The sequence below is a fragment of the Notamacropus eugenii genome, chromosome 6, assembly GCF_028372415.1.
Source record: "Notamacropus eugenii isolate mMacEug1 chromosome 6, mMacEug1.pri_v2, whole genome shotgun sequence".
Lineage (NCBI taxonomy): Eukaryota > Metazoa > Chordata > Mammalia > Diprotodontia > Macropodidae > Notamacropus > Notamacropus eugenii.
The window spans coordinates 167,492,364-167,517,023 of record NC_092877.1 but is presented as its reverse complement, the minus strand read 5'-3'; positions in this window follow the sequence as shown (position 1 = coordinate 167,517,023).

The window sequence follows — 24,660 nt, the reverse complement described above, 5'->3', positions numbered from 1 at the left end:
CACTCGATGCTGACCCAAAATGCAATCCTGGCACTCAGCCAAACACTAAACCTCGATTTTCTGAACACAAACGTTAAATCCAACCATAACGATTTCTAACCATAACTCTAACCCTAAATGTGCTCGATTCTAACCCTAACACTAAGTCGTCAATATCAACACGAATCCTAAGCCTAAATGCACTCGATTCTGAACCAAAATGTAATCCTGGCACTAAGCCTGCCCCTAAACCTCGATTTTATGAAAACAAACCTTAACTCTAACCACAGCGAATTCTACCCATAACTGCAACCCTAAATGTGATCCATTCTAACCCTAACACTAACTCGTCACTTTCAACACTGAACCTCAGCGTAAATGCACTTCATTCTGAGGCAAAACGCAATCCTGACCCTAAGCCAAACCCTAAACCTCGATTCTAGGAACATAAACCCTAATCCTAATCCTAACCCTACCGAATTCTAACCATAAATCTAACCCTAAATGTGCTCGATTCTAACCCTAACACTAATTTGTCAATTTCAACACTAACCCTAAGCCTAAATGCACTTGATTCTGACCCAAAATGCAATCCTGACCCTAATCTTAACCCTAAACCTCGATTCTACGAACACAAACCCTAATCGTAACCCTAACCCTAACGAATTCTAACCATAACTCTAACCCTAAATGTGCTCGATTCTAACCCTAACACTAACTCGTCAATTTCAACACTGAACCTCAGCCTAAATGCACTTCATTCTGACGCAAAACGCAATCCTGACCCTAAGCCAAACCCTAAACCTCGATTCTAGGAACATAAACCCTAATCCTAACCCTAACCCTAACGAATTCTAACCATAACTCTAACCCTAAATGTGCTCGATTCTAACCCTAACACTAATTCGTCAATTTCAACACTAACCCTAAGCCTAAATGCACTTGATTCTGACCCAAAATGCAATCCTGACCCTAATCCTAACCCTAAACCTTGATTCTACGAACACAAACCCTAATCGTAACCCTAACCCTAACGAATTCTAACCATAACTCTAACCCTAAATGTGCTCGATTCTAACCCTAACACTAATTCGTCAATTTCAACAAGAACCCTAAGCCTAAATGCACTTGATTCTGACCCAAAATGCAATCCTGACCCTAAGCCTAACCCTAAACCTCGATTCTACGAACACAAACCCTAATCGTAACCCTAACCCTAACGAATTCTAACCATAACTCTGACCTTAAATGTGCTCGATTCTAACCCTAACACTAACTCGTCAATTTCAACACTAACCCTAAGCCTAAATGCACACCATTGTGACCCAAAATGCAATCCTGACCCTAAGCCTAACTCTAAACCACGATTCTACGAACACTAACCCTAACTCTAACCCTAACGAAGTCTAACCATAACTCTAACCCAATTTGTGCTCGATTCTAACCCTAACACTAATTCGTCAATATCAACACGAATCCTAAGCCTAAAGGCACTCAATTCTGAACGAAAATACAATCGTGGCACTAAGCCTGCTCCTAATCCTCGATTTTACGAAAGCAAACCTTAACTCTAACCACAGCGAATTCTACCCATAACTGCAACCCTAAATGTGATCCATTCTAACCCTAACACTAACTCGTCAATTTCAACACTATCCCTTAGCCTAAATGCACACCATTGTGACCCAAAATGCAATCCTGACCCTAAGCCTAACTCTAAACCTCGATTCTATGAACACTAACCCTAACTCTAACCCTAACGAATTCTAACCATAACTCTAACCCTAAATGTGCTCGATTCTAAACTTAACACTAAGTCGTCAATATCAACACTAATCCTAAGCCTAAATGCACTCCATGCTGACCCAAAATGCAATCCTGGCACTCAGCGAAACACTAAACCTCGATTTTCTGAACACAAACGTTAAATCCAACCATAACGATGTCTAACCATAACTCTAACCCTAAATGTGCTCGATTCTAACCCTAACACTAAGTCGTCAATATCAACACGAATCCTAAGCCTAAATGATCTCGATTCTGAACCAAAATATAATCCTGGCACTAAGCCTGCCCCTAAACCTCGATTTTATGAAAACAAACCTTAACTCTAACCACAGCGAATTCTACCCATAACTGCAACCCTAAATGTGATCCATTCTAACCCTAACACTAACTCGTCAATTTCAACACTGAACCTCAGCGTAAATGCACTTCATTCTGACGCAAAACGCAATCCTGACCCTAAGCCAAACCCTAAACCTCGATTCTATGAACATAAACCCTAATCCTAACCCTAACCCTAACGAATTCTAACCATAACTCTAACCCTAAATGTGCTCGATTCTAACCCTAACACTAATTTGTCAATTTCAACACTAACCCTAAGCCTAAATGCACTTGATTCTGACCCAAAATGCAATCCTGACCCTAATCCTAACCCTAAACCTTGATTCTACGAACACAAACCCTAATCGTAACCCTAACCCTAACGAATTCTAACCATAACTCTAACCCTAAATGTGCTCGATTCTAACCCTAACACTAACTCGTCAATTTCAACACTGAACCTCAGCCTAAATGCACTTCATTCTGACGCAAAACGCAATCCTGACCCTAAGCCAAACCCTAAACCTCGATTCTAGGAACATAAACCCTAATCCTAACCCTAACCCTAACGAATTCTAACCATAACTCTAACCCTAAATGTGCTCGATTCTAACCCTAACACTAATTCGTCAATTTCAACAAGAACCCTAAGCCTAAATGCACTTGATTCTGACCCAAAATGCAATCCTGACCCTAAGCCTAACCCTAAATCTAGATTCTACGAACACAAACCCTAATCGTAACCCTAACCCTAACGAATTCTAACCATAACTCTGACCTTAAATGTGCTCGATTCTTACCCTAACACTAACTCGTCAATTTCAACACTAACCCTAAGCCTAAATGCACACCATTGTGACCCAAAATGCAATCCTGACCCTAAGCCTAACTCTAAACCACGATTCTACGAACACTAACCCTAACTCTAACCCTAACGAAGTCTAACCATAACTCTAACCCGATTTGTGCTCGATTCTAACCCTAACACTAATTCGTCAATATCAACACGAATCCTAAGCCTAAAGGCACTCAATTCTGAACGAAAATACAATCGTGGCACTAAGCCTGCTCCTAATCCTCGATTTTACGAAAGCAAACCTTAACTCTAACCACAGCGAATTCTACCCATAACTGCAACCCTAAATGTGATCCATTCTAACCCTAACACTAACTCGTCAATTTCAACACTATCCCTTAGCCTAAATGCACACCATTGTGACCCAAAATGCAATCCTGACCCTAAGCCTAACTCTAAACCTCGATTCTATGAACACTAACCCTAACTCTAACCCTAACGAATTCTAACCATAACTCTAACCCTAAATGTGCTCGATTCTAAACTTAACACTAAGTCGTCAATATCAACACTAATCCTAAGCCTAAATGCACTCGATGCTGACCCAAAATGCAATCCTGGCACTCAGCCAAACACTAAACCTCGATTTTCTGAACACAAACGTTAAATCCAACCATAACGATTTCTAACCATAACTCTAACCCTAAATGTGCTCGATTCTAACCCTAACACTAAGTCGTCAATATCAACACGAATCCTAAGCCTAAATGCACTCGATTCTGAACCAAAATGTAATCCTGGCACTAAGCCTGCCCCTAAACCTCGATTTTATGAAAATAAACCTTAACTCTAACCACAGCGAATTCTACCCATAACTGCAACCCTAAATGTGATCCATTCTAACCCTAACACTAACTCGTCACTTTCAACACTGAACCTCAGCGTAAATGCACTTCATTCTGAGGCAAAACGCAATCCTGACCCTAAGCCAAACCCTAAACCTCGATTCTAGGAACATAAACCCTAATCCTAATCCTAACCCTACCGAATTCTAACCATAAATCTAACCCTAAATGTGCTCGATTCTAACCTTAACACTAATTTGTCAATTTCAACACTAACCCTAAGCCTAAATGCACTTGATTCTGACGCAAAATGCAATCCTGACCCTAATCTTAACCCTAAACCTCGATTCTACGAACACAAACCCTAATCGTAACCCTAACCCTAACGAATTCTAACCATAACTCTAACCCTAAATGTGCTCGATTCTAACCCTAACACTAACTCGTCAATTTCAACACTGAACCTCAGCCTAAATGCACTTCATTCTGACGCAAAACGCAATCCTGACCCTAAGCCAAACCCTAAACCTCGATTCTATGAACATAAACCCTAATCCTAACCGTAACCCTAACGAATTCTAACCATAACTCTAACCCTAAATGTGCTCGATTCTAACCCTAACACTAATTCGTCAATTTCAACACTAACCCTAAGCCTAAATGCACTTGATTCTGACCCAAAATGCAATCCTGACCCTAATCCTAACCCTAAACCTTGATTCTACGAACACAAACCCTAATCGTAACCCTAACCCTAACGAATTCTAACCATAACTCTAACCCTAAATGTGCTCGATTCTAACCCTAACACTAACTCTTCAATTTCAACACTAACCCTAAGCCTAAATGTACTTGATTCTGACGCAAAATGCAATCCTGACCCTAATCTTAACCCTAAACCTCGATTCTACGAACACAAACCCTAATCGTAACCCTAACCCTAACGAATTCTAACCATAACTCTAACCCTAAATGTGCTCGATTCTAACCCTTACACTAACTCGTCAATTTCAACACTAACCCTAAGCCTAAATGCACTTGATTCTGACCCAAAATGCAATCCTGACCCTAATCCTAACCCTAAACCTTGATTCTACGAACACAAACCCTAATCGTAACCCTAACCCTAACGAATTCTAACCATAACTCTAACCCTAAATGTGCTCGATTCTAACCCTAACACTAATTCGTCAATTTCAACAAGAACCCTAAGCCTAAATGCACTTGATTCTGACCCAAAATGGAATCCTGACCCTAAGCCTAACCCTAAACCTCGATTCTACGAACACAAACCCTAATCGTAACCCTAACCCTAACGAATTCTAACCATAACTCTGACCTTAAATGTGCTCGATTCTAACCCTAACACTAACTCGTCAATTTCAACACTAACCCTAAGCCTAAATGCACACCATTGTGACCCAAAATGCAATCCTGACCCTAAGCCTAACTCTAAACCACGATTCTACGAACACTAACCCTAACTCTAACCCTAACGAAGTCTAACCATAACTCTAACCCGATTTGTGCTCGATTCTAACCCTAACACTAATTCGTCGATATCAACACTAATCCTAAGCCTAAAGGCACTCAATTCTGAACGAAAATACAATCGTGGCACTAAGCCTGCTCCTAATCCTCGATTTTACGAAAGCAAACCTTAACTCTAACCACAGCGAATTCTAACTATAACTGAAACCCTAAATGTGATCCATTCTAACCCTAACACTAACTCATCAATTTCAACACTGAACCTCAGCCTAAATGCACTTCATTCTGACGCAAAACGCAATCCTGACCCTAAGCCAATCCCTAAACCTCGATTCTACGAACACTAACCCTAACTCTAAGCGTAACGAATTCTAACCATAACTCTAACCCTAAATGTGCTCGATTCTAACCCTAACACTAATTTGTCAATTTCAACACTAACCCTAATCCTAAATGCACTTGATTCTGACCCAAAATGCAATCCTGACCCTAATCCTAACTCTAAACCACGATTCTACGAACACTAACCCTAACGCTAACCCTAACGAAGTCTAACCATAACTCTAACCCTAAATGTGCTCGATTCTAACCCTAACACTAATTTGTCAATTTCAACACTAACCCTAAGCCTAAATGCACTTGATTCTGACCCAAAATGCAATCCTGACCCTAATCCTAACTCTAAACCTCGATTCTACGAACACTAACCCTAACTCTAAGCGTAACGAATTCTAACCGTAACTCTAACCCTAAATGTGCTCGATTCTAACCCTAACACTAATTCGTCAATATCAACACTAATTCTAAGCCTAAAGGCACTCAATTCTGAACGAAAATACAATCGTGGCACTAAGCCTGCTCCTAATCCTCGATTTTACGAAAGCAAACCTTAACTCTAACCACAGCGAATTCTAACCATAACTGCAACCCTAAATGTGATCCATTCTAACCCTAACACTAACTCGTCAATTTCAACACTGAACCTCAGCGTAAATGCACTTCATTCTGACGCAAAACGCAATCCTGACCCTAAGCCAAACCCTAAACCTCGATTCTATGAACATAAACCCTAATCCTAACCCTAACCCTAACGAATTCTAACCATAACTCTGACCTTAAATGTGCTCGATTCTAACCCTAACACTAACTCGTCAATTTCAACACTAACCCTAAGCCTAAATGCACACCATTGTGACCCAAAATGCAATCCTGACCCTAAGCCTAACTCTAAACCACGATTCTACGAACACTAACCCTAACTCTAACCCTAACGAAGTCTAACCATAACTCTAACCCGATTTGTGCTCGATTCTAACCCTAACACTAATTCGTCAATATCAACACGAATCCTAAGCCTAAAGGCACTCAATTCTGAACGAAAATACAATCGTGGCACTAAGCCTGCTCCTAATCCTCGATTTTACGAAAGCAAACCTTAACTCTAACCACAGCGAATTCTAACCATAACTGAAACCCTAAATGTGATCCATTCTAACCCTAACACTAACTCGTCAATTTCAACACTATCCCTTAGCCTAAATGCACACCATTGTGACCCAAAATGCAATCCTGACCCTAAGCCTAACTCTAAACCTCGATTCTATGAACACTAACCCTAACTCTAACCCTAACGAATTCTAACCATAACTCTAACCCTAAATGTGCTCGATTCTAAACTTAACACTAAGTCGTCAATATCAACACTAATCCTAAGCCTAAATGCACTCGATGCTGACCCAAAATGCAATCCTGGCACTCAGCCAAACACTAAACCTCGATTTTCTGAACACAAACGTTAAATCCAACCATAACGATTTCTAACCATAACTCTAACCGTAAATGTGCTCGATTCTAACCCTAACACTAAGTCGTCAATATCAACACGAATCCTAAGCCTAAATGATCTCGATTCTGAACCAAAATATAATCCTGGCACTAAGCCTGCCCCTAAACCTCGATTTTATGAAAACAAACCTTAACTCTAACCACAGCGAATTCTAACCATAACTGCAACCCTAAATGTGATCCATTCTAACCCTAACACTAACTCGTCAATTTCAACACTGAACCTCAGCGTAAATGCACTTCATTCTGACGCAAAACGCAATCCTGACCCTAAGCCAAACCCCTAAACCTCGATTCTATGAACATAAACCCTAATCCCTAACCCTAACCCTAACGAATTCTAACCATAACTCTAACCCTAAATGTGCTCGATTCTAACCCTAACACTAATTTGTCAATTTCAACACTAACCCTAAGCCTAAATGCACTTGATTCTGACCCAAAATGCAATCCTGACCCTAATCTTAACCCTAAACCTCGATTCTACGAACACAAACCCTAATCGTAACCCTAACCCTAACGAATTCTAACCATAACTCTAACCCTAAATGTGCTCGATTCTAACCCTAACACTAATTCGTCAATTTCAACAAGAACCCTAAGCTAAATGCACTTGATTCTGACCCAAAATGCAATCCTGACCCTAAGCCTAACCCTAAACCTCGATTCTACGAACACAAACCCTAATCGTAACCCTAACCCTAACGAATTCTAACCATAACTCTGACCTTAAATGTGCTCGATTCTAACCCTAACACTAACTCGTCAATTTCAACACTAACCCTAAGCCTAAATGCACACCATTGTGACCCAAAATGCAATCCTGACCCTAAGCCTAACTCTAAACCACGATTCTACGAACACTAACCCTAACTCTAACCCTAACGAAGTCTAACCATAACTCTAACCCGATTTGTGCTCGATTCTAACCCTAACACTAATTCGTCAATATCAACACTAATCCTAAGCCTAAAGGCACTCAATTCTGAACGAAAATACAATCGTGGCACTAAGCCTGCTCCTAATCCTCGATTTTACGAAAGCAAACCTTAACTCTAACCACAGCGAATTCTAACCATAACTGCAACCCTAAATGTGATCCATTCTAACCCTAACACTATCTCGTCAATTTCAACACTGAACCTCAGGCCTAAATGCACTTCATTCTGACGCAAAACGCAATCCTGACCCTAAGCCAAACCCTAAACCTCGATTCTATGAACATTAACCCTAATCCTAACCCTAACCCTAACGAATTCTAACCATAACTCTAACCCTAAATGTGCTCGATTCTAACCCTAACACTAATTCGTCAATTTCAACACTAACCCTAAGCCTAAATGCACTTGATTCTGACCCAAAATGCAATCCTGACCCTAATCCTAAACTTAAACCTTGATTCTACGAACACAAACCCTAATCGTAACCCTAACCCTAACGAATTCTAACCATAACTCTAACCCTAAATGTGCTCGATTCTAACCCTAACACTAATTCGTCAATTTCAACAAGAACCCTAAGCCTAAATGCACTTGATTCTGACCCAAAATGCAATCCTGACCCTAAGCCTAACCCTAAACCTCGATTCTACGAACACAAACCCTAATCGTAACCCTAACCCTAACGAATTCTAACCATAACTCTGACCTTAAATGTGCTCGATTCTAACCCTAACACTAACTCGTCAATTTCAACACTAACCCTAAGCCTAAATGCACACCATTGTGACCCAAAATGCAATCCTGACCCTAAGCCTAACTCTAAACCACGATTCTACGAACACTAACCCTAACTCTAACCCTAACGAAGTCTAACCATAACTCTAACCCGATTTGTGCTCGATTCTAACCCTAACACTAATTCGTCAATATCAACACGAATCCTAAGCCTAAAGGCACTCAATTCTGAACGAAAATACAATCGTGGCACTAAGCCTGCTCCTAATCCTCGATTTTACGAAAGCAAACCTTAACTCTAACCACAGCGAATTCTAACCATAACTGAAACCCTAAATGTGATCCATTCTAACCCTAACACTAACTCGTCAATTTCAACACTATCCCTTAGCCTAAATGCACACCATTGTGACCCAAAATGCAATCCTGACCCTAAGCCTAACTCTAAACCTCGATTCTATGAACACTAACCCTAACTCTAACCCTAACGAATTCTAACCATAACTCTAACCCTAAATGTGCTCGATTCTAAACTTAACACTAAGTCGTCAATATCAACACTAATCCTAAGCCTAAATGCACTCGATGCTGACCCAAAATGCAATCCTGGCACTCAGCCAAACACTAAACCTCGATTTTCTGAACACAAACGTTAAATCCAACCATAACGATTTCTAACCATAACTCTAACCCTAAATGTGCTCGATTCTAACCCTAACACTAAGTCGTCAATATCAACACGAATCCTAAGCCTAAATGATCTCGATTCTGAACCAAAATATAATCCTGGCACTAAGCCTGCCCCTGAACCTCGATTTTATGAAAACAAACCTTAACTCTAACCACAGCGAATTCTAACTATAACTGAAACCCTAAATGTGATCCATTCTAACCCTAACACTAACTCATCAATTTCAACACTGAACCTCAGCCTAAATGCACTTCATTCTGACGCAAAACGCAATCCTGACCCTAAGCCAATCCCTAAACCTCGATTCTACGAACACTAACCCTAACTCTAAGCGTAACGAATTCTAACCATAACTCTAACCCTAAATGTGCTCGATTCTAACCCTAACACTAATTTGTCAATTTCAACACTAACCCTAATCCTAAATGCACTTGATTCTGACCCAAAATGCAATCCTGACCCTAATCCTAACTCTAAACCACGATTCTACGAACACTAACCCTAACGCTAACCCTAACGAAGTCTAACCATAACTCTAACCCTAAATGTGCTCGATTCTAACCCTAACACTAATTTGTCAATTTCAACACTAACCCTAAGCCTAAATGCACTTGATTCTGACCCAAAATGCAATCCTGACCCTAATCCTAACTCTAAACCTCGATTCTACGAACACTAACCCTAACTCTAAGCGTAACGAATTCTAACCGTAACTCTAACCCTAAATGTGCTCGATTCTAACCCTAACACTAATTCGTCAATATCAACACTAATTCTAAGCCTAAAGGCACTCAATTCTGAACGAAAATACAATCGTGGCACTAAGCCTGCTCCTAATCCTCGATTTTACGAAAGCAAACCTTAACTCTAACCACAGCGAATTCTAACCATAACTGCAACCCTAAATGTGATCCATTCTAACCCTAACACTAACTCGTCAATTTCAACACTGAACCTCAGCGTAAATGCACTTCATTCTGACGCAAAACGCAATCCTGACCCTAAGCCAAACCCTAAACCTCGATTCTATGAACATAAACCCTAATCCTAACCCTAACCCTAACGAATTCTAACCATAACTCTAACCCTAAATGTGCTCGATTCTAACCCTAACACTAATTTGTCAATTTCAACACTAACCCTAAGCCTAAATGCACTTGATTCTGACCCAAAATGCAATCCTGACCCTAATCTTAACCCTAAACCTCGATTCTACGAACACAAACCCTAATCGTAACCCTAACCCTAACGAATTCTAACCATAACTCTAACCCTAAATGTGCTCGATTCTAACCCTAACACTAATTCGTCAATTTCAACAAGAACCCTAAGCCTAAATGCACTTGATTCTGACCCAAAATGCAATCCTGACCCTAAGCCTAACCCTAAACCTAGATTCTACGAACACAAACCCTAATCGTAACCCTAACCCTAACGAATTCTAACCATAACTCTGACCTTAAATGTGCTCGATTCTAACCCTAACACTAACTCGTCAATTTCAACACTAACCCTAAGCCTAAATGCACACCATTGTGACCCAAAATGCAATCCTGACCCTAAGCCTAACTCTAAACCACGATTCTACGAACACTAACCCTAACTCTAACCCTAACGAAGTCTAACCATAACTCTAACCCGATTTGTGCTCGATTCTAACCCTAACACTAATTCGTCAATATCAACACTAATCCTAAGCCTAAAGGCACTCAATTCTGAACGAAAATACAATCGTGGCACTAAGCCTGCTCCTAATCCTCGATTTTACGAAAGCAAACCTTAACTCTAACCACAGCGAATTCTAACCATAACTGCAACCCTAAATGTGATCCATTCTAACCCTAACACTAACTCGTCAATTTCAACACTGAACCTCAGCCTAAATGCACTTCATTCTGACGCAAAACGCAATCCTGACCCTAAGCCAAACCCTAAACCTCGATTCTATGAACATTAACCCTAATCCTAACCCTAACCCTAACGAATTCTAACCATAACTCTAACCCTAAATGTGCTCGATTCTAACCCTAACACTAATTCGTCAATTTCAACACTAACCCTAAGCCTAAATGCACTTGATTCTGACCCAAAATGCAATCCTGACCCTAATCCTAAACTTAAACCTTGATTCTACGAACACAAACCCTAATCGTAACCCTAACCCTAACGAATTCTAACCATAACTCTAACCCTAAATGTGCTCGATTCTAACCCTAACACTAATTCGTCAATTTCAACAAGAACCCTAAGCCTAAATGCACTTGATTCTGACCCAAAATGCAATCCTGACCCTAAGCCTAACCCTAAACCTCGATTCTACGAACACAAACCCTAATCGTAACCCTAACCCTAACGAATTCTAACCATAACTCTGACCTTAAATGTGCTCGATTCTAACCCTAACACTAACTCGTCAATTTCAACACTAACCCTAAGCCTAAATGCACACCATTGTGACCCAAAATGCAATCCTGACCCTAAGCCTAACTCTAAACCACGATTCTACGAACACTAACCCTAACTCTAACCCTAACGAAGTCTAACCATAACTCTAACCCGATTTGTGCTCGATTCTAACCCTAACACTAATTCGTCAATATCAACACGAATCCTAAGCCTAAAGGCACTCAATTCTGAACGAAAATACAATCGTGGCACTAAGCCTGCTCCTAATCCTCGATTTTACGAAAGCAAACCTTAACTCTAACCACAGCGAATTCTAACCATAACTGAAACCCTAAATGTGATCCATTCTAACCCTAACACTAACTCGTCAATTTCAACACTATCCCTTAGCCTAAATGCACACCATTGTGACCCAAAATGCAATCCTGACCCTAAGCCTAACTCTAAACCTCGATTCTATGAACACTAACCCTAACTCTAACCCTAACGAATTCTAACCATAACTCTAACCCTAAATGTGCTCGATTCTAAACTTAACACTAAGTCGTCAATATCAACACTAATCCTAAGCCTAAATGCACTCGATGCTGACCCAAAATGCAATCCTGGCACTCAGCCAAACACTAAACCTCGATTTTCTGAACACAAACGTTAAATCCAACCATAACGATTTCTAACCATAACTCTAACCCTAAATGTGCTCGATTCTAACCCTAACACTAAGTCGTCAATATCAACACGAATCCTAAGCCTAAATGATCTCGATTCTGAACCAAAATATAATCCTGGCACTAAGCCTGCCCCTAAACCTCGATTTTATGAAAACAAACCTTAACTCTAACCACAGCGAATTCTAACTATAACTGAAACCCTAAATGTGATCCATTCTAACCCTAACACTAACTCATCAATTTCAACACTGAACCTCAGCCTAAATGCACTTCATTCTGACGCAAAACGCAATCCTGACCCTAAGCCAATCCCTAAACCTCGATTCTACGAACACTAACCCTAACTCTAAGCGTAACGAATTCTAACCATAACTCTAACCCTAAATGTGCTCGATTCTAACCCTAACACTAATTTGTCAATTTCAACACTAACCCTAATCCTAAATGCACTTGATTCTGACCCAAAATGCAATCCTGACCCTAATCCTAACTCTAAACCACGATTCTACGAACACTAACCCTAACGCTAACCCTAACGAAGTCTAACCATAACTCTAACCCTAAATGTGCTCGATTCTAACCCTAACACTAATTTGTCAATTTCAACACTAACCCTAAGCCTAAATGCACTTGATTCTGACCCAAAATGCAATCCTGACCCTAATCCTAACTCTAAACCTCGATTCCACGAACACTAACCCTAACTCTAAGCGTAACGAATTCTAACCGTAACTCTAACCCTAAATGTGCTCGATTCTAACCCTAACACTAATTCGTCAATATCAACACTAATTCTAAGCCTAAAGGCACTCAATTCTGAACGAAAATACAATCGTGGCACTAAGCCTGCTCCTAATCCTCGATTTTACGAAAGCAAACCTTAACTCTAACCACAGCGAATTCTAACCATAACTGCAACCCTAAATGTGATCCATTCTAACCCTAACACTAACTCGTCAATTTCAACACTGAACCTCAGCGTAAATGCACTTCATTCTGACGCAAAACGCAATCCTGACCCTAAGCCAAACCCTAAACCTCGATTCTATGAACATAAACCCTAATCCTAACCCTAACCCTAACGAATTCTAACCATAACTCTAACCCTAAATGTGCTCGATTCTAACCCTAACACTAATTTGTCAATTTCAACACTAACCCTAAGCCTAAATGCACTTGATTCTGACCCAAAATGCAATCCTGACCCTAATCTTAACCCTAAACCTCGATTCTACGAACACAAACCCTAATCGTAACCCTAACCCTAACGAATTCTAACCATAACTCTAACCCTAAATGTGCTCGATTCTAACCCTAACACTAATTCGTCAATTTCAACAAGAACCCTAAGCCTAAATGCACTTGATTCTGACCCAAAATGCAATCCTGACCCTAAGCCTAACCCTAAACCTAGATTCTACGAACACAAACCCTAATCGTAACCCTAACCCTAACGAATTCTAACCATAACTCTGACCTTAAATGTGCTCGATTCTAACCCTAACACTAACTCGTCAATTTCAACACTAACCCTAAGCCTAAATGCACACCATTGTGACCCAAAATGCAATCCTGACCCTAAGCCTAACTCTAAACCACGATTCTACGAACACTAACCCTAACTCTAACCCTAACGAAGTCTAACCATAACTCTAACCCGATTTGTGCTCGATTCTAACCCTAACACTAATTCGTCAATATCAACACTAATCCTAAGCCTAAAGGCACTCAATTCTGAACGAAAATACAATCGTGGCACTAAGCCTGCTCCTAATCCTCGATTTTACGAAAGCAAACCTTAACTCTAACCACAGCGAATTCTAACCATAACTGCAACCCTAAATGTGATCCATTCTAACCCTAACACTAACTCGTCAATTTCAACACTGAACCTCAGCCTAAATGCACTTCATTCTGACGCAAAACGCAATCCTGACCCTAAGCCAAACCCTAAACCTCGATTCTATGAACATTAACCCTAATCCTAACCCTAACCCTAACGAATTCTAACCATAACTCTAACCCTAAATGTGCTCGATTCTAACCCTAACACTAATTCGTCAATTTCAACACTAACCCTAAGCCTAAATGCACTTGATTCTGACCCAAAATGCAATCCTGACCCTAATCCTAAACTTAAACCTTGATTCTACGAACACAAACCCTAATCGTAACCCTAACCCTAACGAATTCTAACCATAACTCTAACCCTAAATGTGCTCGATTCTAACCCTAACACTAATTCGTCAATTTCAACAAGAACCCTAAGCCTAAATGCACTTGATTCTGACCCAAAATGCAATCCTGACCCTAAGCCTAACCCTAAACCTCGATTCTACGAACACAAACCCTAATCGTAACCCTAACCCTAACGAATTCTAACCATAACTCTGACCTTAAATGTGCTCGATTCTAACCCTAACACTAACTCGTCAATTTCAACACTAACCCTAAGCCTAAATGCACACCATTGTGACCCAAAATGCAATCCTGACCCTAAGCCTAACTCTAAACCACGATTCTACGAACACTAACCCTAACTCTAACCCTAACGAAGTCTAACCATAACTCTAACCCGATTTGTGCTCGATTCTAACCCTAACACTAATTCGTCAATATCAACACGAATCCTAAGCCTAAAGGCACTCAATTCTGAACGAAAATACAATCGTGGCACTAAGCCTGCTCCTAATCCTCGATTTTACGAAAGCAAACCTTAACTCTAACCACAGCGAATTCTAACCATAACTGAAACCCTAAATGTGATCCATTCTAACCCTAACACTAACTCGTCAATTTCAACACTATCCCTTAGCCTAAATGCACACCATTGTGACCCAAAATGCAATCCTGACCCTAAGCCTAACTCTAAACCTCGATTCTATGAACACTAACCCTAACTCTAACCCTAACGAATTCTAACCATAACTCTAACCCTAAATGTGCTCGATTCTAAACTTAACACTAAGTCGTCAATATCAACACTAATCCTAAGCCTAAATGCACTCGATGCTGACCCAAAATGCAATCCTGGCACTCAGCCAAACACTAAACCTCGATTTTCTGAACACAAACGTTAAATCCAACCATAACGATTTCTAACCATAACTCTAACCCTAAATGTGCTCGATTCTAACCCTAACACTAAGTCGTCAATATCAACACGAATCCTAAGCCTAAATGATCTCGATTCTGAACCAAAATATAATCCTGGCACTAAGCCTGCCCCTAAACCTCGATTTTATGAAAACAAACCTTAACTCTAACCACAGCGAATTCTAACTATAACTGAAACCCTAAATGTGATCCATTCTAACCCTAACACTAACTCATCAATTTCAACACTGAACCTCAGCCTAAATGCACTTCATTCTGACGCAAAACGCAATCCTGACCCTAAGCCAATCCCTAAACCTCGATTCTACGAACACTAACCCTAACTCTAAGCGTAACGAATTCTAACCATAACTCTAACCCTAAATGTGCTCGATTCTAACCCTAACACTAATTTGTCAATTTCAACACTAACCCTAAGCCTAAATGCACTTGATTCTGACCCAAAATGCAATCCTGACCCTAATCCTAACTCTAAACCACGATTCTACGAACACTAACCCTAACGCTAACCCTAACGAAGTCTAACCATAACTCTAACCCTAAATGTGCTCGATTCTAACCCTAACACTAATTTGTCAATTTCAACACTAACCCTAAGCCTAAATGCACTTGATTCTGACCCAAAATGCAATCCTGACCCTAATCCTAACTCTAAACCTCGATTCTACGAACACTAACCCTAACTCTAAGCATAACGAATTCTAACCGTAACTCTAACCCTAAATGTGCTCGATTCTAACCCTAACACTAATTCGTCAATATCAACACTAATTCTAAGCCTAAAGGCACTCAATTCTGAACGAAAATACAATCGTGGCACTAAGCCTGCTCCTAATCCTCGATTTTACGAAAGCAAACCTTAACTCTAACCACAGCGAATTCTAACCATAACTGCAACCCTAAATGTGATCCATTCTAACCCTAACACTAACTCGTCAATTTCAACACTGAACCTCAGCGTAAATGCACTTCATTCTGACGCAAAACGCAATCCTGACCCTAAGCCAAACCCTAAACCTCGATTCTATGAACATAAACCCTAATCCTAACCCTAACCCTAACGAATTCTAACCATAACTCTAACCCTAAATGTGCTCGATTCTAACCCTAACACTAATTTGTCAATTTCAACACTAACCCTAAGCCTAAATGCACTTGATTCTGACCCAAAATGCAATCCTGACCCTAATCTTAACCCTAAACCTCGATTCTACGAACACAAACCCTAATCGTAACCCTAACCCTAACGAATTCTAACCATAACTCTAACCCTAAATGTGCTCGATTCTAACCCTAACACTAATTCGTCAATTTCAACAAGAACCCTAAGCCTAAATGCACTTGATTCTGACCCAAAATGCAATCCTGACCCTAAGCCTAACCCTAAACCTCGATTCTACGAACACAAACCCTAATCGTAACCCTAACCCTAACGAATTCTAACCATAACTCTGACCTTAAATGTGCTCGATTCTAACCCTAACACTAACTCGTCAATTTCAACACTAACCCTAAGCCTAAATGCACACCATTGTGACCCAAAATGCAATCCTGACCCTAAGCCTAACTCTAAACCACGATTCTACGAACACTAACCCTAACTCTAACCCTAACGAAGTCTAACCATAACTCTAACCCGATTTGTGCTCGATTCTAACCCTAACACTAATTCGTCAATATCAACACTAATCCTAAGCCTAAAGGCACTCAATTCTGAACGAAAATACAATCGTGGCACTAAGCCTGCTCCTAATCCTCGATTTTACGAAAGCAAACCTTAACTCTAACCACAGCGAATTCTAACCATAACTGCAACCCTAAATGTGATCCATTCTAACCCTAACACTAACTCGTCAATTTCAACACTGAACCTCAGCCTAAATGCACTTCATTCTGACGCAAAACGCAATGCTGACCCTAAGCCAAACCCTAAACCTCGATTCTATGAACATAAACCCTAATCCTAACCCTAACCCTAACGAATTCTAACCATAACTCTAACCCTAAATGTGCTCGATTCTAACCCTAACACTAATTCGTCAATTTCAACACTAACCCTAAGCCTAAATGCACTTGATTCTGACCCAAAATGCAATCCTGACCCTAATCCTAAACTTAAACCTTGATTCTACGAACACAAACCCTAATCGTAACCCTAACCCTAACGAATTCTAACCATAACTCTAACCCTAAATGTGCTCGATTCTAACCCTAACACTAATTCGTCAATTTCAACAAGAACCCTAAGCCTAAATGCACTTCATTCTGACGCAAAACGCAATCCTGACCCTAAGCCAATCCCTAAACCTCGATTCTACGAACACTAACCCTAACTCTAAGCGTAACGAATTCTAACCATAACTCTAACCCTAAATGTGCTCGATTCTAACCCTAACACTAATTTGTCAATTTCAACACTAACCCTAATCCTAAATGCACTTGATTCTGACCCAAAATGCAATCCTGACCCTAATCCTAACTCTAAACCACGATTCTACGAACACTAACCCTAACGCTAACCCTAACGAAGTCTAACCATAACTCTAACCCTAAATGTGCTCGATTCTAACCCTAACACTAATTTGTCAATTTCAACACTAACCCTAAGCCTAAATGCACTTGATTCTGACCCAAAATGCAATCCTGACCCTAATCCTAACTCTAAACCTCGATTCTACGAACACTAACCCTAACTCTAAGCGTAACGAATTCTAACCGTAACTCTAACCCTAAATGTGCTCGATTCTAACCCTAACACTAATTCGTCAATATCAACACTAAATCTAAGCCTAAAGGCACTCAATTCTGAACGAAAATACAATCGTGGCACTAAGCCTGCTCCTAATCCTCGATTTTACGAAAGCAAACCTTAACTCTAACCACAGCGAATTCTAACCATAACTGCAACCCTAAATGTGATCCATTCTAACCCTAACACTAACTCGTCAATTTCAACACTGAACCTCAGCGTAAATGCACTTCATTCTGACGCAAAACGCAATCCTGACCCTAAGCCAAACCCTAAACCTCGATTCTATGAACATAAACCCTAATCCTAACCCTAACCCTAACGAATTCTAACCATAACTCTGACCTTAAATGTGCTCGAATCTAACCCTAACACTAACTCGTCAATTTCAACACTAACCCTAAGCCTAAATGCACACCATTGTGACCCAAAATGCAATCCTGACCCTAAGCCTAACTCTAAACCACGATTCTACGAACACTAACCCTAACTCTAACCCTAACGAAGTCTAACCATAACTCTAACCCGATTTGTGCTCGATTCTAACCCTAACACTAATTCGTCAATATCAACACTAATCCTAAGCCTAAAGGCACTCAATTCTGAACGAAAATACAATCGTGGCACTAAGCCTGCTCCTAATCCTCGATTTTACGAAAGCAAACCTTAACTCTAACCACAGCGAATTCTAACCATAACTGAAACCCTAAATGTGATCCATTCTAACCCTAACACTAACTCGTCAATTTCAACACTATCCCTTAGCCTAAATGCACACCATTGTGACCCAAAATGCAATCCTGACCCTAAGCCTAACTCTAAACCTCGATTCTATGAACACTAACCCTAACTCTAACCCTAACGAATTCTAACCATAACTCTAACCCTAAATGTGCTCGATTCTAAACTTAACACTAAGTCGTCAATATCAACACTAATCCTAAGCCTAAATGCACTCGATGCTGACCCAAAATGCAATCCTGGCACTCAGCCAAACACTAAACCTCGATTTTCTGAACACAAACGTTAAATCCAACCATAACGATTTCTAACCATAACTCTAACCCTAAATGTGCTCGATTCTAACCCTAACACTAAGTCGTCAATATCAACACGAATCCTAAGCCTAAATGATCTCGATTCTGAACCAAAATATAATCCTGGCACTAAGCCTGCCCCTAAACCTCGATTTTATGAAAACAAACCTTAACTCTAACCACAGCGAATTCTAACCATAACTGCAACCCTAAATGTGATCCATTCTAACCCTAACACTAACTCGTCAATTTCAACACTGAACCTCAGCGTAAATGCACTTCATTCTGACGCAAAACGCAATCCTGACCCTAAGCCAAACCCTAAACCTCGATTCTATGAACATAAACCCTAATCCTAACCCTAACCCTAACGAATTCTAACCATAACTCTAACCCTAAATGTGCTCGATTCTAACCCTAACACTAATTTGTCAATTTCAACACTAACCCTAAGCCTAAATGCACTTGATTCTGACCCAAAATGCAATCCTGACCCTAATCTTAACCCTAAACCTCGATTCTACGAACACAAACCCTAATCGTAACCCTAACCCTAACGAATTCTAACCATAACTCTAACCCTAAATGTGCTCGATTCTAACCCTAACACTAATTCGTCAATTTCAACAAGAACCCTAAGCCTAAATGCACTTGATTCTGACCCAAAATGCAATCCTGACCCTAAGCCTAACCCTAAACCTCGATTCTACGAACACAAACCCTAATCGTAACCCTAACCCTAACGAATTCTAACCATAACTCTGACCTTAAATGTGCTCGATTCTAACCCTAACACTAACTCGTCAATTTCAACACTAACCCTAAGCCTAAATGCACACCATTGTGACCCAAAATGCAATCCTGACCCTAAGCCTAACTCTAAACCACGATTCTACGAACACTAACCCTAACTCTAATCCTAACGAAGTCTAACCATAACTCTAACCCGATTTGTGCTCGATTCTAACCCTAACACTAATTCGTCAATATCAACACTAATCCTAAGCCTAAAGACACTCAATTCTGAACGAAAATACAATCGTGGCACTAAGCCTGCTCCTAATCCTCGATTTTACGAAAGCAAACCTTAACTCTAACCACAGCGAATTCTAACCATAACTGCAACCCTAAATGTGATCCATTCTAACCCTAACACTAACTCGTCAATTTCAACACTGAACCTCAGCCTAAATGCACTTCATTCTGACGCAAAACGCAATCCTGACCCTAAGCCAAACCCTAAACCTCGATTCTATGAACATTAACCCTAATCCTAACCCTAACCCTAACGAATTCTAACCATAACTCTAACCCTAAATGTGCTCGATTCTAACCCTAACACTAATTCGTCAATTTCAACACTAACCCTAAGCCTAAATGCACTTGATTCTGACCCAAAATGCAATCCTGACCCTAATCCTAAACTTAAACCTTGATTCTACGAACACAAACCCTAATCGTAACCCTAACCCTAACGAATTCTAACCATAACTCTAACCCTAAATGTGCTCGATTCTAACCCTAACACTAATTCGTCAATTTCAACAAGAACCCTAAGCCTAAATGCACTTGATTCTGACCCAAAATGCAATCCTGACCCTAAGCCTAACCCTAAACCTCGATTCTACGAACACAAACCCTAATCGTAACCCTAACCCTAACGAATTCTAACCATAACTCTGACCTTAAATGTGCTCGATTCTAACCCTAACACTAACTCGTCAATTTCAACACTAACCCTAAGCCTAAATGCACACCATTGTGACCCAAAATGCAATCCTGACCCTAAGCCTAACTCTAAACCACGATTCTACGAACACTAACCCTAACTCTAACCCTAACGAAGTCTAACCATAACTCTAACCCGATTTGTGCTCGATTCTAACCCTAACACTAATTCGTCAATATCAACACGAATCCTAAGCCTAAAGGCACTCAATTCTGAACGAAAATACAATCGTGGCACTAAGCCTGCTCCTAATCCTCGATTTTACGAAAGCAAACCTTAACTCTAACCACAGCGAATTCTAACCATAACTGCAACCCTAAATGTGATCCATTCTAACCCTAACACTAACTCGTCAATTTCAACACTATCCCTTAGCCTAAATGCACACCATTGTGACCCAAAATGCAATCCTGACCCTAAGCCTAACTCTAAACCTCGATTCTATGAACACTAACCCTAACTCTAACCCTAACGAATTCTAACCATAACTCTAACCCTAAATGTGCTCGATTCTAAACTTAACACTAAGTCGTCAATATCAACACTAATCCTAAGCCTAAATGCACTCGATGCTGACCCAAAATGCAATCCTGGCACTCAGCCAAACACTAAACCTCGATTTTCTGAACACAAACGTTAAATCCAACCATAACGATTTCTAACCATAACTCTAACCCTAAATGTGCTCGATTCTAACCCTAACACTAAGTCGTCAATATCAACACGAATCCTAAGCCTAAATGATCTCGATTCTGAACCAAAATATAATCCTGGCACTAAGCCTGCCCCTAAACCTCGATTTTATGAAAACAAACCTTAACTCTAACCACAGCGAATTCTAACTATAACTGAAACCCTAAATGTGATCCATTCTAACCCTAACACTAACTCATCAATTTCAACACTGAACCTCAGCCTAAATGCACTTCATTCTGACGCAAAACGCAATCCTGACCCTAAGCCAATCCCTAAACCTCGATTCTACGAACACTAACCCTAACTCTAAGCGTAACGAATTCTAACCATAACTCTAACCCTAAATGTGCTCGATTCTAACCCTAACACTAATTTGTCAATTTCAACACTAACCCTAATCCTAAATGCACTTGATTCTGACCCAAAATGCAATCCTGACCCTAATCCTAACTCTAAACCACGATTCTACGAACACTAACCCTAACGCTAACCCTAACGACGTCTAACCATAACTCTAACCCTAAATGTGCTCGATTCTAACCCTAACACTAATTTGTCAATTTCAACACTAACCCTAAGCCTAAATGCACTTGATTCTGACCCAAAATGCAATCCTGACCCTAATCCTAACTCTAAACCTCGATTCTACGAACACTAACCCTAACTCTAAGCGTAACGAATTCTAACCGTAACTCTAACCCTAAATGTGCTCGATTCTAACCCTAACACTAATTCGTCAATATCAACACTAATTCTAAGCCTAAAGGCACTCAATTCTGAACGAAAATACAATCGTGGCACTAAGCCTGCTCCTAATCCTCGATTTTACGAAAGCAAACCTTAACTCTAACCACAGCGAATTCTAACCATAACTGCAACCCTAAATGTGATCCATTCTAACCCTAACACTAACTCGTCAATTTCAACACTGAACCTCAGCGTAAATGCACTTCATTCTGACGCAAAACGCAATCCTGACCCTAAGCCAAACCCTAAACCTCGATTCTATGAACATAAACCCTAATCCTAACCCTAACCCTAACGAATTCTAACCATAACTCTAACCCTAAATGTGCTCGATTCTAACCCTAACACTAATTTGTCAATTTCAACACTAACCCTAAGCCTAAATGCACTTGATTCTGACCCAAAATGCAATCCTGACCCTAATCTTAACCCTAAACCTCGATTCTACGAACACAAACCCTAATCGTAACCCTAACCCTAACGAATTCTAACCATAACTCTAACCCTAAATGTGCTCGATTCTAACCCTAACACTAATTCGTCAATTTCAACAAGAACCCTAAGCCTAAATGCACTTGATTCTGACCCAAAATGCAATCCTGACCCTAAGCCTAACCCTAAACCTAGATTCTACGAACACAAACCCTAATCGTAACCCTAACCCTAACGAATTCTAACCATAACTCTGACCTTAAATGTGCTCGATTCTAACCCTAACACTAACTCGTCAATTTCAACACTAACCCTAAGCCTAAATGCACACCATTGTGACCCAAAATGCAATCCTGACCCTAAGCCTAACTCTAAACCACGATTCTACGAACACTAACCCTAACTCTAACCCTAACGAAGTCTAACCATAACTCTAACCCGATTTGTGCTCGATTCTAACCCTAACACTAATTCGTCAATATCAACACTAATCCTAAGCCTAAAGGCACTCAATTCTGAACGAAAATACAATCGTGGCACTAAGCCTGCTCCTAATCCTCGATTTTACGAAAGCAAACCTTAACTCTAACCACAGCGAATTCTAACCATAACTGCAACCCTAAATGTGATCCATTCTAACCCTAACACTAACTCGTCAATTTCAACACTGAACCTCAGCCTAAATGCACTTCATTCTGACGCAAAACGCAATCCTGACCCTAAGCCAAACCCTAAACCTCGATTCTATGAACATTAACCCTAATCCTAACCCTAACCCTAACGAATTCTAACCATAACTCTAACCCTAAATGTGCTCGATTCTAACCCTAACACTAATTCGTCAATTTCAACACTAACCCTAAGCCTAAATGCACTTGATTCTGACCCAAAATGCAATCCTGACCCTAATCCTAAACTTAAACCTTGATTCTACGAACACAAACCCTAATCGTAACCCTAACCCTAACGAATTCTAACCATAACTCTAACCCTAAATGTGCTCGATTCTAACCCTAACACTAATTCGTCAATTTCAACAAGAACCCTAAGCCTAAATGCACTTGATTCTGACCCAAAATGCAATCCTGACCCTAAGCCTAACCCTAAACCTCGATTCTACGAACACAAACCCTAATCGTAACCCTAACCCTAACGAATTCTAACCATAACTCTGACCTTAAATGTGCTCGATTCTAACCCTAACACTAACTCGTCAATTTCAACACTAACCCTAAGCCTAAATGCACACCATTGTGACCCAAAATGCAATCCTGACCCTAAGCCTAACTCTAAACCACGATTCTACGAACACTAACCCTAACTCTAACCCTAACGAAGTCTAACCATAACTCTAACCCGATTTGTGCTCGATTCTAACCCTAACACTAATTCGTCAATATCAACACGAATCCTAAGCCTAAAGGCACTCAATTCTGAACGAAAATACAATCGTGGCACTAAGCCTGCTCCTAATCCTCGATTTTACGAAAGCAAACCTTAACTCTAACCACAGCGAATTCTAACCATAACTGAAACCCTAAATGTGATCCATTCTAACCCTAACACTAACTCGTCAATTTCAACACTATCCCTTAGCCTAAATGCACACCATTGTGACCCAAAATGCAATCCTGACCCTAAGCC